Below are 14,196 nucleotides of genomic sequence, written 5' to 3' on the forward strand. Positions count from 1 at the left end.
GGGGGATACTGTAATGAAGTTTTATATTTTCAAAGTGTCTTTATTAAAATGTACTCGTTTTAAAATAATCCTCGTAATAGTCGCCTATCGCCTAAACGTGGCCGTTGTACTGCGACGTCAGCAGGTTACGTGATTTTAGTGGAATGGTCTTCCATTTACGTTGGCCACGATCGACTGAGTGAATATGCGCGTTTACCAATATTTTGTATTTAATTCTCTAAGAGATCCGCATCTTTGTTGAAGGTGTTCTCCTTAGCGATTTTAATTTTCTGCGAAACTGCTTTTTAGGGTAACCATTTTGCATATTTGACTGCGGGATTCGTTCACAACATCCCAACATTAAATACGCAAATCCTTCAGCTGCGTTTTTCTTTTATACAAAACAAATCAAACAAAAGAAGATTGGAGAGAAGTAAGTCTAATTTTACTTGAATTAGTTTACCTTATCGTAAATGGGTTTAGTAATTTCCCAAAGAAATTACATTTTATTCTATGATCGGATGAAAACTTTTTTTTTTTTGGGGGGGGGGTCGATAATTGTCATTAAATAAATATCAACATTTTCGAACCCGACTGATATATCGACCCTTGCAACATAACTAAAAAGACAACACCGCTGATATTTCGTTATCAAATAATTTGGTACTAGTGAACTTATTGCCGAAATAATAACGTTATTATTTAGAAAGGCATTCTTACATGGGGAGAGGAGGGTACAATTTAACAAAAAAAAAAAAAAAATTAAAAAAATATAAAACTTTAATTAAACTTGAAAATACTATTTAAAAAAATAGCGCGTATCAATAAGTGCACTTGCACTAGCACCAATAATTCGTCTATTGTCTTTTTGACTTCTTATTGTTTAATTGGGTCGGGGTCCAAAGAGTTAAACTTTAATGAAAGAAGAATTTATATATTTGAAAATTTAATTCGAGGCGAGCATAAGACGACTTTTTTTTAGATCGCCGTTGGATGCGGATAAAACTCGTGCATAATCGAAACTATTTTTAAATGATTTTTTTTTTAATCATTGTTCAATATTATATAACAAATATGCTATTGCTACGCTGAAAGTTTCACATTCTTGCGAGGAAGGAAATTATTAAAATCTTGCATATAAAAATTATGCGAAACCTGTAATTAAAAAAAAAATAGAAATATTTTTGTAATTATAATTTTTTTTTGTGTGTGAAAATATTCAATAAACAATACTTAATTCAATCGGTAGTTTTAGAAATTCATTTTTCTTTGAGTTATATCGAATTCATTAATACGGACTTTATGGCTTTTTTTCGTAATATTCCTGTAAAAATTATTTTATTGTTACAAATTACGATGCTTTATATAAGAAAAGCAAAAATAAATTCTTGCGTTTTTTATTTACTACTGAAAACCATAACTTTAGTAAAGGTATTTTTGATTAAACAAAATAATACATTTCCACAGAGATTTAAATAAAAATAATTAGTTAATTATAATTCCGCGATCATTATTCGATAAATACTGAAAATTTAATTAAAATTTGTTTATTTCCCGATTTTTGGTGAATTTTTAAGTAAAGAGAGGAGTTAAAATGTTTATACATTTTGAGCAGCAGCAGCGGCATTCATTTTGCCCATACCTAAATCTTAAACATTGTATTTCCTTATTTACAACTTATTTTTCATTCAGTATCATCAAACTTTTATTTTATTAGTACGATAAAAGTTTGCAGGAAAATCTGATGAAGTAATATTTATTATACAAGGTATTCCAGAAGACTTGGACAAATTTCCAGACTTTATATCTACTGAACTATGTTCAATGGGGTTTGTATTACTGTACACATAGATTAAAAAAAGTTGTTAAAAAACAAAAATATAACAGATAAATGTTATCAAAGGCAAGACAAGTTACTTTTCTGCCTAACTGGATAATTTTTTAGTGTTTTTATTTAATGTAACATGTTTATTCAGCTCGAAAAACATACCGCTGTATTTGAAATTAAAAAATTACTGAATTTTACCTCATTAAATCTTTTTTTATATATTTATTAAAAATTTGACACTAATATTATTTTTATTCTTATTTTACTTATTTTAATTTTATTTTTTTATTTTGATGTTGAGTATTGTATGTTAATTATTTTTAATAGTTAAAAATAATTCATCCGTTTTATGTTAAAAACAAGTGTTTTTTTTTTTATAAAAGTTGAGATAAAAAATATAGCTTAATTGTGAAGATGACTTATCTGAACGTTTAATTGAAAACGTATTACCATTATAATAAGGTAAATTGTGTATGAAAATCCATTAGTGTAACGTATTGTTTAATAAAAAATAGGGTTTGTATTACTGTACACATAGATTCGAAAAAGTTGTCAAAAAACAAATATATAACAAATAAATATTATCAAAGGCAAGATAAGCTACTTTTCTACCAAACTGGATATAATTTTGGTGTTTTTCAATTTAACATGTTTATTCAGCTCGAAAACCATACAGTGTTTACCGATGTATTGGAAAATTCAAAATGGCGGCCGATTCTCTCTTTAACACGGTAAGTTTGGAAAAAGGTGTAATAAATAATAAACTAGACAAAATACTGTTAGAAATTCGCTCAATATATGTTACCGTGACATAACTTGACATATATTCGGTGGTTTTTAATAGTATTTTGTCTAGTTTATTATTTATAACACTTTTTCCTGAACTTACCGTGTTAACGAGAGAATCGGCCGCCATCTTGAATTTTCCAATACATCGGTAAACACTGCATGTTTTTCGAGCTGAATAAACATATTAAATGGAATAAAAACAAGAAAATTATATCCAGTTTGGTAGAAAAGTAACTTAACTTGCCTTTGATAACATTTATTTGTTATATGTTGTTTTTTGACAACTTTTTCGAATCTATGTGTACAGTAATACAAACCCAAAAAATACTTATTTATTAAAAATCATTTGTTTCGAATAACAAAGATGAAAAAAATGTCTAGAAAAAAATGTCTAGAAAAATGATAAAATTCATTTACCATTCGTTGGGGTCAAGACGGGTCATAGAGTTTGACATAAAAAAACTAACAAATTGTTCAAATAGTTCAAATTTTACAGGAAATTAATTCACGTGAATTTACTTGTAAATTGACCTAAACTTTATTATTTCAAGAATTTATTTTCTAAAAGTTTCTAAAACGAGTAGACAATCCACAAACATTATTTTTACTATAAAATAAGACTTCTCGATTGATTAATGAAGAAAGTGAATATTACTTTCTTAGTAACGAATTCTTTCCCTATTTGTACTTTTAATTTTAAATACTTTTTTTTCCGTTCTGTAAGGTGGCAGCACCATGTGTCTTTTACAAGAGGCAAAAAGAAAGGATGAATAAAACAAAACTCAGAAATGAACAAAACTATTACTTTTGTACTTAGCAATTATTCTCACGTGAATGATGTTTCGTTTTTCAATTGCTAAGAAATTTTAAAGACATTTTTTTTCTCAACTTATCCACCATCGCTTCCTTTTGGAAATGGACATTACTAAAAATGAAGGTGCTTCTGCACTTGATCGCCGAAACTGGAGACACCATTTTATTTCGAGCACCTGTCGATTAGAATCAGAGGGAGAAATCAGTATTTTAAACTATGGCCAAAGTTAGAAAGAAATAACAAAATAATTAAATTAGATAAACTTCCGGAAAGAACTAGGAAAAAAGTAAATAAAGTGAAAAAGAACGTATATCCGTAATTGTTTAATTGGAAATGTTTCGATTTAATGAAAACGGGAAAGTTTTTCATTTAATTTTAGGTTAATTTATTCTTTCCGGAAGCAATCGTTCGTTCTCCAGTTTGATTTTTTTGTGTTATTTATTTCATGCTTTGACCATAGTTTAAAATACTGTTCTCTCCCTTGGATTTTAATAATTGAAACTTATGAATAAAATTATAATTTTAATGATGAGAAGGGCTCTTTCCGCTGAATACATGTTGGATATTGATTTGTATAAAAGTATAAATAATCTTGAATTTAATATTTTAAGTAACATAAAGGAAGTGTAACCCTTGATTCTAAAAATAATTTTTATCATTTTCTTTTGAAATATTGTCATTTAGTGCATTGCAATGCAAGTTATGCGTGTCAACCCAAAAGTAAATCAATCCCTGCTGTAACCACATACACACATATTTATATATGTCGATAGGCCGCATTTTTTTCTCTATGGCATATTTCATTGAATAAAATAGATGCTTTTTGTCTATTCTATTTTCGATGCTTTCCAACTTCCGAATAACAGTCTTCACTTCTGGCAGGAACTGGCTGATGTAATTGCCATATATATATATATATATATATATATATATATATATCATAAGTCCGAGTACTTCCAATCCTTCAGGATTCATCATCAGGGATAAAGTAATCTAACTGGTTTTGAACAATTTATAAAGTTTTTTTTTCTCATTAACCAATAATTAACCAATAATTAACCAACATTATAAATTGTTCAAAACAAGTTAGATTAATCTATCCTTGATGATAACCCCTGAAGGATCGGAAAGTATGCGGACTCATGATAAATATGGTCATTACATCAGCCAAGTGAAGACTGTTATTTGGAAGTTGGAAAGGATCGAAAATAGAATTAATAGACAAAAACTCCATTATATATATATATATATATATATATATATATATATATATATAATAGAGAATTAGAAGGCTATCACAATGTGAGGAATGAGATGTCGTCGTTGTTGGAAGAAGAAGAAGACAAGTGGCGATTTACAAATCAATAATTACATACATATGTGTCTATATATACATATATTTATTCAATTGTATTAAATACAAATGTCTTACTTGTTATGTCGGCGACAATATCCATGATTAATTTCGGAAAAAAAATTCCCTTTTCAATGGTAGACGTGACAGATCGATTTAAAGCATGCTAGATGATGGAGCAGAAATTGGATGGCTGTGTGGAGCCTCGGCGCAAATGTAAGGAGGGGTTTAGCATATTTTTTTGTTCCTTTTACTTTATAAAACATTTTTTGTACATATATATATATATATATATATATATATTATTCATTTTTTATTTTTTTAGTTTATAACTTGTTGCTTTAGCGTAAGCTTTTTTAATTTTGTATATTCTCTGTCTATTTTGTTGTCTTTATTATTATTTTTTTCTGCTGCTCTGTATTATTCATTTATTTGTTTAATTTATTTACATCCTAGCATATTCAGTGGGATGACTTGGTGTATCTAGGTCACATAAGTCGCTAGTAGGCTGGTACTGGTTAGCTTTTGGAAGAGAGAAGTGGAAGTGGGATGTGAGAGAGGAAGGGAGGGGGTGCAGGATGGGGCGCTCTCAGTCGGCTGTTGGGGTGTTTAGGTTAGGGGTTCAGTTGTCAGGAATAGGAAGATAGCTGGGAAGGGGGGCGCTGGATTGACATTCCTTGGGAATTGTAAATTTATTTTAATAAAACTATAAGTGGTTATAGATGGAACATTTTTTTCTATTTAATTCTTTATTATTATTTGTTTATTAATTTATTTGTGTTTGTTGTTAGTGTTTATTTGGCTTTGAATAGGTGGGTTAGCTTAAATCAAACAGTTTTTTAAAAATTGGTTTATGTTATTTCAGTTATGTTTTATTATTATGTTTTTATATATTGCTGTTATTTACTTATTTATTTAATTTCTTTTTTTATATATAATTTATATGGGTGGGGGGCTTGTGGTAAGGCCCTGTCTGGACTGTGAGTTAGTGTATGGGCGGTGTGCAGTGGTGTATCTGTTCTAATGGGTAAAGGTTGTAATGGTAAGTCTTTGGTGAGAGCCGATGTAAAGTTATATAATGAATGATGATCCGAGCTCCTGTCTGTTGTTGAGTTCTGGCCGTAATTTGGATATTAGTAATGATTCCTTTATGCGAAGATTCCCAATATTGCGTTCTGTGGTTAAAATATCGACTTTAATAGATGTATGAGTGCTTGCTGGTGTTGAGGTGTTTGTGGAATGATGATGCTTGTGTTTGTGTGTGTTCCTTGATTCTTATGTGTAGGGGTCTTGTGGTGCTGCCCACGTAGAATTTTCCGCAGGCAGAGCATTCTAGTTTCTAGATTACATGGTTGCAGGATATACGGGCAATTTGTCAGTGTGCATGGTGGTGGGTCCTCATTGTGCTTGTGTTTAGAAAGTTTCTGTCTAAGGGATGGTCTGGAGTGGGCTAGTTGCATATTGAGACCTTCCCTTCTTATGGCCTGTGGATAACCGTTGTGATCTTGTCGCTGAGATGGAGCATTTTAAGGAAGCAGGTATTGGTGGGAAAGCTTCTTACACGTTTTCTCGTGTTCCAGAGGTGTTTAATGACGATGCTGGGGGTATCCATTTGTCTCTAGGACCTGGTGGAACTGTTTTGTGCATTCTGTCTTGTCCTTAGGCTTACTGCTCTTGTTTTGGATGCAGATGATCTCATTCCTTGCATATTCGATAATGGCCTTAGTAGGGAGGGCCGATTTGTAGTGTAAAAATTCGGCTGGCTACTTTTTGGTAGACAAATTTTTTTATAAAGAAAAACGAACAAAAAAAAATGTCAAACCCCCTCCTTATATTTGCTCCGAGGCTCCACACAGCTATCCAATTTCTGCTCCATCATTTAGCATGCTTTGAATCGATCTGTCACGTCTGCCATTTGAAAAGGGAATTTTTTTTCCGTAATTAATAATGGATATTGTCGTAGACATAACAAGACATTTATACTTAAAACAATTGAATAAATATATGTATGTACTTATTGATTTGTAAATCGCCACTTGTTTCATCACCAACAACGACTATATCTCATTCCTCGCATTGTGACAGCCTTCTAATTCTCTACTACATACCTATCCCACACAATGCTTCAACCAAACTACATATCAATTATATATATATATATATATATATATATATATATATATATGCGTTTAGATATATATATGTGTTAGATATGTTTTCACTATTTTAAAATATTTCTTTGTGCATTTACATAATTATATAAACTATATTTTCTGAAGAATAAGAATGTGTAATTATATAATCATATAAACTATATATATTTTTTAAGGAAAATTAAAATAAATATATATACTAATTTAAATAAGTTATTTATTTTAATTTTCCTTTTTAATTCTCATGTTTTTAGAAGGAAATAAAACCGATTTCTATTTTTATAAGTATTTGACAAATTAGATTTAAATAATTTTGTAAATATTTAGATGTGTGTATTTTTTAATTTTGCATTAAATGTATTCATATTATCAAATTCAATTTATCATCACATTCTTTTAATTCTAATAATGTTTTAATTAATAATGGAAAAATAGTTGGTCGAAATAGTTTCAAATAAAATATTTGTGAACAATGGTATGCTTTGACCGAGAATTTTCAAAAACGTTAACTAAAATATGTAAACTCTTAGTAATAAGTTTTTCATTCAGTGTTTTTACGAAAAAATCTGTAAATCTTGATATTTTTACAAATTAATAAACTACGTCAACCTTTAAACGAAGTACTACATCAAATGGATCAGATCAGATCTTAACAAAATAGAGAAATGCTTTTCCTTGTTTTTACTTTTTATTCTGAAATTATTTTGTTTGTTTCTCATGAATTTATTACATAAATATCGATAGTCGAAACGTTGTTAACAAGTTTTTTGCTTGTAATTAAAAATATATCTTTATATTTTAGTTTGTTACTCTTTTTTATTCATATGGCACTTGAGTATCTTTTTAAATTCATGTATAAATAAGATCACTAAAATGATACTCATTACATAAACAACTCTAGGTTGATCATATATTAAATGCTTTAAATATGAATGTTTTAAATAATAATAAATGTTTTAAATATAAATATTTCAAATCATAAATGTTTTAAATAAAAATATTTTAGATATAAATATTTTAAATATAAATGTTTTAAATAATAATAAATGTTTTAAATAATAATGTTTTAAATATAAATGTCTTAAATAATAATGTTTTAAATAATAATAAATGTTTTAAATAATAATAAATGTTTTAAATAATAATAAATGTTTTAAATAATAAATGTTTTAAATAATAAATGTTTTAAATAATAAATGTTTTGAATATAAATGTTTTAAATAATAATAAATGTTTTAAATATAAATGTTTTAAATAATACATTTTTTTAAATATGTTTTAAATATAAATGTTTTAAATAATAATAAATGCTTTCAACATATGTTTTAAATAAATGCTTTAAATATAAATGTTTTAAATAATAATAAATCTTTTAAATATGTTTTAAAAAATCAAAATGTTTTAAATAATAAATGCTTTAAATAATTATAAATGTTTTAAATAATAAATCCTTTAAATAATAAATGCTTTAAATAATAAATCCTTTAAATAATAAATCCTTTAAATAATAAATGCTTTAAATAATAAATGCTTTAAATAATAAATTTTTTAAATAATAACAAATGTTTTAAATAATAAATGTTTAGATAATAATAAATGCTTTAAATAAGAAATGTTTTAAATAATTGTAAATGTTTTAAATTATAAATATTTTAAATAATAAATGTTTAAATAATTGAAAATGTTTTAAATTATAAATGCTTTAAATACTAATAAATGTTTTAAATAATAATGTTTTACATAATAAATGTTTTACATATTAAATGTTTTACATAATAAATGTTTTAAATAATAAATGTTTAAATAAGAAATGTTTTAAATAATTGTAAATGTTTTAAATTATAAATGTTTTGAATAATAAATGTTTAAATATTTGAAAATGTTTTAAATTATAAATGCTTTAAATACTAGTAAATGTTTTAAATACTAGTAAATGTTTTAAATAATAATAAATGTTTTAAATAATAAATGCTGTAAATAATAAATGTTTTAAATAATAAATTTATTAAATAATTGTAAATGTTTTAAATTATAAATGTTTTAAATAACAATAAATGCTTTAAATAATACATGCTTTGAATAATAAATGTTTTAAATAATTGTAAATGTTTTAAATAATAATGTTTTAAATAGTAATTTTTTAAATAATTGTAAATGTTTTAAATGATAATAAATGTTTTAAATGATAATAAATGTTTTAAATAATAATATATGGTTTAGATAATAATAAATGCTTTAAATAATAATGTTTTAAATAATTGTATATGTTTTAATCAATAAATGTTTAACTAATAATAAACGGTTTAAATAATAATAACGTTTTATATAATAATAAATGTTTTTAATATTTTAAATAATAATAAATGGTTTATATAATATTAAATCTTTTAAATGATAAATCTTTTAAATAATAATGTTTTAAATAATTGTAAATGTTTTAAATAATAAATGTTTCAAATAAATGTTTTAAATAATAAGGTTTTATATAAAAATAAATGTTTTAAATAAATGTTTAAAAAATAATACATGGTTTAAACAATAAATGCTTTAAATAATAATAAATGTTTTAAATAATAAATCTTTTAAATAATAAATCTTACAAATTATGTTTTAATTAATTGTAAATGTTTTAAATAATAATAAATGTTTTAAATAATAAATGTTTTAGATAATAAATTTTTTAAATAATAAATGTTTTAGATAATAATGCTTTAAATAAGAAATGTTTTAAATGATTGTAAATGTTTTAAATTATAAATGTTTTAAATAATAAATGTTTAAATATTTGAAAATGTTTTAAATTATAAATGCTTTAAATACTAGTAAATGTTTTAAATACTAGTAAATGTTTTAAATAATAATAAATGTTTTAAATAATAATAAATGTTTTAAATAATAAATTTATTAAATAATTGTAAATGTTTTAAATTATAAATGTTTTAAATAACAATAAATGCTTTAAATAATACATGCTTTGAATAATAAATGTTTTAAATAATTGTAAATTTTTTAAATAATAATGTTTTAAATAGTAATAAATGTTTTAAATAATAATGTTTTAAATAATTGTATATGTTTTAATCAATAAATGTTTAACTAATAATAAACGGTTTAAATAATAATAACGTTTTATATAATAATAAATGTTTTTAATAATATTTTAAATAATAATAAATGGTTTATATAATATTAAATCTTTTAAATCATAAATCTTTTTAATAATAATGTTTTAAATAATTGTAAATGTTTTAAATAATAATGTTTTAAATAGTAATAAATGTTTTAAATAATATTTTTTTAAATAATATTTTTTTAAATAATTGTAAATGTTTTAAATTATAATAAATGTTTAAAATAATAATAAATGTTTTAGATAATAATAAATGCTTTAAATAATAATGTTTTAAATAATTGTATATGTTTTAATCAATAAATGTTTAACTAATAATAAACGGTTTAAATAATAATAACGTTTTATATAATAATAAATGTTTTTAATAATATTTTAAATAATAATAAATGGTTTATATAATATTAAATCTTTTAAATGAAAAATCTTTTAAATAATAATGTTTTAAATAATTGTAAATGTTTTAAATAATAAATTTATTAAATAATTGTAAATGTTTTAAATTACAAATGTTTTAAATAACAATAAATGCTTTAAATAATACATGCTTTGAATAATAAATGTTTTAAATAATGTTTTAAATAGTAATAAATGTTTTAAATAATAATTTTTTAAATAATTGTAAATGTTTTAAATAATAATAAATGTTTTAAATAATAAATGCTGTACATAATAAATGTTTTAAATAATAAATTTATTAAATAATTGTAAATGTTTTAAATTATAAATGTTTTAAATAACAATAAATGCTTTAAATAATACATGCTTTGAATAATAAATGTTTTAAATAATTGTAAATGTTTTAAATAATAATGTTTTAAATAGTAATAAATGTTTTAAATAATAATTTTTTAAATAATTGTAAATGTTTTAAATGATAATAAATGTTTTAGATAATAATAAATGCTTTAAATAATAATGTTTTAAATAATTGTATATGTTTTAATCATTAAATGTTAAAATAATAATAATAAACGGTTTAAATAATAATAACGTTTTATATAATAATAAATGTTTTTAATAATATTTTAAATAATAATAAATGGTTTATATAATATTAAATCTTTTAAATGATAAATCTTTTAAATAATAATGTTTTAAATAATTGTAAATGTTTTAAATAATAAATGTTTCAAATAAATGTTTTAAATAATAAGGTTTTATATAAAAATAAATGTTTTAAATAAATGTTTAAAAAATAATACATGGTTTAAACAATAAATGCTTTAAATAATAATAAATGTTTTAAATAATAAATCTTTTAAATAATAAATCTTACAAATTATGTTTTAATTAATTGTAAATGTTTTAAATAATAATAAATGTTTTAAATAATAAATGTTATAAATAATGATGTTTTAAATAATAATGTTTAAAATAAATGTTTTAAATAATAGATGCTTTAAATGATAATGTTTTAAATAATTGTAAATGTTTTAAATAGTAAACGGTTTAATAATAATAATAATAAAAAATAATATAATAAATAATAATAAATCTTTCAAATAATAAATCTTTTAAATAATGTTTTAAATAATTTTAAATGTTTTAAATAATACTAAATGTTTTCAATAATACTAAATGTTTTCAATAATACTAAATGTTTTAAATAATAAAAATGTTAAATGCTTTAAATATTAATGTTTTAAATAATAAAAATGTTTTAAATAATAAATGTTTTAAATAATAAATGTTTTATATAATAATAAATGCTTTAAATTATGTTTTTAATAATAAGTGTTTTAGATAATAAATGTTTTAAATAATAAATGTTTTAAATAATTGTAAATGTTTTAAATAACTGTAAATGTTTTTGATAATAATAAATGCTTTGAATAATAATGTTTTAAATAATTGTAAATGTTTTAAATAATAATAAATGTTTTAAATAGTAAATGTTTTAAATAATAATAAATGCTTTAAATTGTAAGGTTTTAAATAATTGTAAATGTTTTAAATCATAATGTTTTAAATAATATTAGATGCTTTAAATAATGTTTTAAATAATAATAACTGCATAACATATGTATTAAATGTCACAATCGTACATATGAGCTTTAAAATTGTGATGCATAGATGTTACTGTTATATCTTTGGTATGCAATTTAGATTTTATTCGTTAACTTTGTTCTCATGGCATTTGGTATTTTGTTTTAGTTTATGTATAAATTCTGAAGCCTGGTGTCATTGTCATGTATGAACAACTGCAAACGGTAAAAACTAGGATGACTATAATATTATTTAAAAACCAGTTCCTCATCAATTTAATGGTTATAAATATTTTTGATAATTAAATAGCATATGCGATTCATTTTATATCATATATTCTAACATTTTTTTTATTTATTCACAGGGTAATAATTGAAAAACAAAGTATTTTGATAAATGCATCAGAATACGAAGATTGTTTCCAAAATAAATTTCAGAAAACTTTATTTACAAAGAACAATGCAAAAAAACAAGATAGAGAAGCGTTACGCTTGTGAATTGTGCGACTCATCATTTTCATTTCCATCCAAGTTAAACAGACACATGCAAACACATACTGGAATGAAACCTTTTTCTTGTGAATTGTGTCATTCATCGTTTTCAGAAAAATCCCATTTGAAGGTCCACATGCGATCGCACACAGGAGAAAAACCTTATTCATGTCAAGTGTGTGGAGCAACATTTTTACAAGGATCATCATTAAAAATACACATACGAACGCACACGGGTGAAAAGCCATATCAGTGTCAAGTATGTGATTCAGCATTTTCAAAACGATCAACCTTACAGAAACACATGAAGACGCACAGTGGTGAAAGACCTTATGCTTGTCAAATATGCAGTTCAACTTTTTCACAAAAAGGACATTTAAAAATTCATATGCGGAAACACACTGGAGAAAAGCCATATTCTTGTGAAGTGTGTGGCTCAGCATTCCTACAAGCATCAACATTACAACTCCATATACGCACACACACTGGTGAAAAGCCATATGTTTGTGAAGTGTGTAGCTCAGCATTTTCGGACAAAGCTTATCTTAAAATCCATTTGCGAACACACACTGGTGAAAAACCTTATGTTTGTGAAGTTTGTGATTCAGCGTTCACAGAAAGATCAAAATTAAAAATCCACATGCGAACACACACTGGTGAGAAACCTTATGCTTGTGAAAAATGCAGTTCAACATTTTCTCAAAAGTCGAATTTAAAAATCCACATGCGAAAACACACAGGTGAAAAACCATACACTTGTGAAGAATGTGGTTCGGCATTTTCATTAAAGGCTAATTTACAAAAGCACATGCGAGGACATTGCAAAATAAATAAACCATAGTTGTGTTTATATTAAAACTTTCAAGCCATTCACGTACAATGATACATATGTCCATGCAAAATAATTCTACTAACGTTGTGTGTGCATTAACATTTTAAAGAGAATGCACCTAAGCAACATACTAACACCATTTCGATATTATTTTTCTATAATATGTCAATGGAAAAGCTGTTATGCAATAAGGTTTATGTTGTAACTGTATAGAAAATGGACATTATTTATTGATTTGCTTAATAAAATTTGCAAATAATGTAATTTTTATGTAAAAATCGCAAACGTAACTATTTCTTATAGTTAACCAATTTCCCATTGCCCCTGAGTCACCATTGTATTTAGATCTTCAAATAAGTTGTTTACTGGCTGTCTGAACAAAGTTGTAAAAGGCATTTGTCATTAATTCTTTGCAGAGATTAATTATCTTTACTTCAGAATGAGGAGCTACAGAAAGTAAAAATGCAGCAAGACATAATTTTATAAAATATTTATTTTCTTACTGTATTAAAAAAATATATAATAATGTTGGATAGTGTTTCGTATGTGTTGCGTTTTCTAATGACTGACATTTTGTGATGAGAAAGTAGAGTAAAAAAATCAACAAAAAGAAACAGAAAAAAGTCACCACAGTTTGGTCAATGTTACCAGCTGTCATTTTGAAAGTGATTTAATCTTTAATTTTATGATACTTATTATGCAGCAAATCTGATGTTCATGCGACTAGAATGTCAAAAGGATTCTAATTGACCTGGAGAATCTTCAACCTGTGTAGAATGACATTTGATTGAGGAAATGATGTTACCCATATGATTTATGACCAGAAAAAGATGGTTT

At 23.8% G+C, this 14,196-nt stretch overlaps 1 long non-coding RNA gene across 1 annotated transcript; it reads left to right on the forward strand.

Annotated features, from left to right (window-relative positions):
• Positions 1–205: 205 nt before the first annotated feature.
• Positions 206–13,746, forward strand: LOC145274724 (uncharacterized). Its single transcript, XR_013866895.1, has 2 exons — positions 206–412; positions 12,401–13,746. It is a non-coding gene; the product is annotated as an uncharacterized LOC145274724 (long non-coding RNA).
• Positions 13,747–14,196: the final 450 nt, after the last annotated feature.

The sequence above is a fragment of the Euprymna scolopes genome, unplaced genomic scaffold (assembly GCF_053919585.1).
Source record: "Euprymna scolopes isolate OS-2025 unplaced genomic scaffold, ASM5391958v1 sca43, whole genome shotgun sequence".
NCBI classification, from domain to species: Eukaryota; Metazoa; Mollusca; class Cephalopoda; order Sepiida; family Sepiolidae; genus Euprymna; species Euprymna scolopes.